We start from the raw sequence: 3,736 nt of genomic DNA, 5'->3' as shown, positions 1-3,736 counted from the left end.
CGCTGCCTTTACAGAAATGTCACGGATCACCCAGCCACCGTGTTCACTTCCACATCATCACAGTGGGGCCACAGAGGCTCCTACCGTCTCACCGCGATCAGCGAACACACCCAGTTTGTAAAATTAAACCCCGAACACCTGTCCGGCAAAGGGCAGGAGAAGCGGGAGAGTGTGTAAGCTCATTCTGTAACAGATAGTAGTGGGGTTATTAAAGGCAATTACAGCAATCATTAATCCTCTCACACACCTCAATTATTTTTCTGCGATGAACTGATTGAGAATGGAAAGAAGTTTAATGCTCGAGATCTTAACCACTCGACCATAGAACAGCTTCGATAATTTGTATAAATATAAAAATATATATTTATTTATGGACCTGAATATCAACGGCTAGCTGCCGAGACCTCATGGCGCGACGGTAGTGCATCTAACTTTGAGCGAGAGAAATTGTTCCACAGTGACACCCATTTCATCTTTTGTTCCCTTTTAAAGACTAGAAACTGAGCCAGGGGAATAAATAGAGAAACCAAAGCTCAACGATACAGACAAGAGGAAGAGCGAAGAGGAAATACTGTCCCCACCCAGAACTAATGCAGAAACCCCTCTGCTGCGCTCAGGGTGGCCACCCACAGCCTGGATACACTAACGTCCCAACAGCACATTGACTGTCGGAGTGGGACCGTGCGGCGCTTCAGAAGACAGGTCGAAAAAGCAAAGTCACTGAATCGATCTCATGTGCTCCTTCTGCCAAGAATAGCTACACACAAAAAATGCTTTTATAAAAGTTACACCTTATCTCCAAGTTTGTCAAAAAGTTAGCTTGTTGGTCAAGGGGTATGATTCTCGTTTCTGGCTTTTTAATTGAAATTTGCGAGTGATCCCGGCCGAGCCCACTATTCTGCCGCCAATTTTGAAATTACATCGAACTTTTGCAAAGAAGGACTTGCATTTCTGGAACACCTTTCAGGAACTCATGATGCGTTAAAGCGCTTTACAGTCGTTGAGTTATGTTTGAAGTGTTGTCGTGTGGGGAAAGATGTGCCCAAATCACCCCACACGAACCTCAACTCTTTGCGAAGGAGTTCGGTGCAAATTATCAGGGACTTGGACTTTCTTTGAATGAGTTCTGCTTGTACCAGTATTCAAGCTTGAAACAGCAACTAGGCTTCCATCTCACGGGAGCAGCGTGTAGCGGTTCGCGAGTCGGTGACGAGGTTTGGGGTTGATGTGCGTCACTTTCAATCTTTGAAATTTCACCAAGCAAAGAAATGATGAATCCAACTGTCGCTGTAATCCTTTTGTTCAGGTTTATCTGCAGTCAGGAGATGAAAAGTAATTAAAACCGACGACTGGCTTTGCGACAATCAGTATACTTTGTCACAGACAAGGCACCGGAAGGCTGGAAGGTAGATCTCACCGGTTGTGGGAGAGCTGGTTGGCGGTGACATGGAAGTGGCTGCAGTGTGCGGGACCAGACTGCTTCCATGCATCCACAATGAATGTCCCTCCCTTTATTTGGTAAAAGTACAACTGAGAGTGAACAAGTTCCATTCCGGTCGGAGCAATCTGAAGCTTTAACTGACTGAAACCCTGGTTTGGGATGTCTTGCAGTTTACATTTAAGTTAGTCTCTGTGGCGCAATGGGTTAGCGCATTCAGCTGTTAACCGAACGGTTGGTGGTTTGAGCCCACCCAGGGACGAAGCCTTTAACTGTTTTCCTCGAGGATTCGGTGCTGCACAGTTCCAGGTTGTCATTGTGCGTTTTGGCTGCACGAATATATTCCGCAAACATTGCCAGTGAGTTCCCACTCCAATACGTTTATGAACATTTAGTTCATGGAAAACGATAACAATTTTTTACATGGACCTAGTCCTCCATCCAGTCCACGAGAAATAAATTACGTTACTGGGTTTAAAGGAACTGGTGGAAATTGTCTGACCGATCATTATGGCTTTGCTCAGATTCTGAGAGTCAACAGTTTGCGAAGAATTATCTCATGGCCAATGCCTAGCATGAAAATGTCTCTCAGCATTTGTTCTAGGAATCCCTCAAATTCGTAATGTCCTGCGAGGCGCCTTAATTCGGCGACATAGCTCGCCACTTCCTGGCCCTCCGACCGTTGGCAGGTGTAGAACCGATACCTCGCCATCAGAACGCTTTCTTTCGGATTTAGATGCTCGCAGACCAGCGTACACAATTCTTCATAGGATTTAGTTGTTGGTGTCACCAGAGCTAGCAGATTCTTCATGAGTCCATAGGTTGCTGCCCCACAGACGGTAAGGAGGATCGCCCTTCATTTGGCAGCGTTCTCGTCGCCTTCCAGCTCATTGGCCACGAAGTATTGGTCGAGTATCTCCACAAAGGCTTCGCAATCGTCCACTTCTGAGAACTTCTCCAGGATACCAACTGTTCCTTGCATTTTTGCGTGGTTGTTCATTGTCTCGTCGCCAATTGATACGCTCATAATAAAGGATGAAACTTAGTATTGTGAACACTGAGTAAGTATGACCTTAGCTCCTTTAATAAGACTCCAGAGTACAGGTACCTCATGGGTGGCCTGCTTACATACCTTGCTCCCAAGGGATACTTGGATCCCTTGGGACTCCGACAGGTAGGCCCTCTGATGATGGTGTGCACAGGTTGTCAAGGGTTAAATACATAACACAAGATGTGAACAGAAATCAACCATCAAAAGTCCTGTCATTAACCGCAAAGGGTTTCCTGCAATTTTCTGATCGCAAAGCGCTTTCAGTCCTTGTCCTTAAAATTGCAGACGTGGAAATTGGGGAGTTTAATGGCTTTGAAAGGAGGACATTGTTGTTTGGTGCCGTTCTGGTCAGAGAAATGTTTGTGAAAGGAACTTTTTGCAGAGAGAGGGATTGAGCATTTCAGCTTGTTGCTGAACTCTTCTCTCTGGGCACTGAGCTCAGCAGCAATTTCTGTCGTGTGGAGGTTATCACATTTCCTTCACACGTGAAAAGTTCCCGGTTCAAGCCTGCGCAGAAACATTATTTCTCAAACAAAAACTTGTCTGCAATAAAAACTGCTTTGGATGCATTGTTGAATGAGCAATGCACATTTAAAACCAGTCTCCTCCAATACAGATTGTGTAAAATCAGATCGGGGATAAAACTTCATCAAGGATTAAAGTTTCATGAGTTATTAAAGTTCACTTTTTGAAGTTTTGACTGTCCCTGTCAGCATTTCATTCATTCTGTGAAACAACACTTTCGGTTTACACCAGCGGATCTCAGCTGCATTTGAAACCCACAAACAACTCATTTATGATTCGCTCTTCCCAAGTTCCAGAGCTCAGAGGGTTATTGTCCATCCCTGGGATACAAGCTACCTCGGACCCGGACCAAAGCTCCCCGTACACCGAGCACAGGCTCAGGAAAACCCCAGGGGAGAGGTTATCCCGGTCACTGGGCCTTCCAGCAGCCCTGAACAACCGCCCGGTCTGAAACTTTCCAGAGTAATAACTTGTATCTGGAACATCTAACAGTAAGGACGGCCGAGCGGTCTGAGGCGCTGCTTTCATTATTTGATTAAATTATCAATTCTCCCTCAGTTCGCATTTTTATCATTGTGCAAAAGAAGATCATGGGTTCATTAATGATATTGACCCGCGAAAGCAACACAAAAGTTTAATGAAAAGCAATCGCCCAACGTGGGGCTCGAACCCACGACCCTGTGATTAAGAGTCTCATGCTCTACCGACTGAGCTAGCCGGGC

General features: G+C 45.6%; 2 non-coding genes across 2 annotated transcripts; one reads left to right on the top strand and one right to left on the bottom strand.

Moving 5' to 3' along the window:
- Nucleotides 1-1,626: 1,626 nt before the first annotated feature.
- On the top strand, nucleotides 1,627-1,700 carry trnan-guu (transfer RNA asparagine (anticodon GUU)). Its single transcript has one exon. It is a non-coding gene; the product is annotated as a tRNA-Asn (tRNA).
- A 1,963-nt stretch (nucleotides 1,701-3,663) lies between these two features.
- On the bottom strand, nucleotides 3,664-3,736 carry trnak-cuu (transfer RNA lysine (anticodon CUU)). The gene has a single exon. It is a non-coding gene; the product is annotated as a tRNA-Lys (tRNA).

Source organism: Pristiophorus japonicus, unplaced genomic scaffold (assembly GCF_044704955.1).
Source record: "Pristiophorus japonicus isolate sPriJap1 unplaced genomic scaffold, sPriJap1.hap1 HAP1_SCAFFOLD_130, whole genome shotgun sequence".
Classification (NCBI taxonomy): Eukaryota; Metazoa; Chordata; class Chondrichthyes; family Pristiophoridae; genus Pristiophorus; species Pristiophorus japonicus.
The sequence above is the reverse complement of the archived record's forward strand: the minus strand, read 5'-3'. Positions and strand labels throughout refer to the sequence as shown.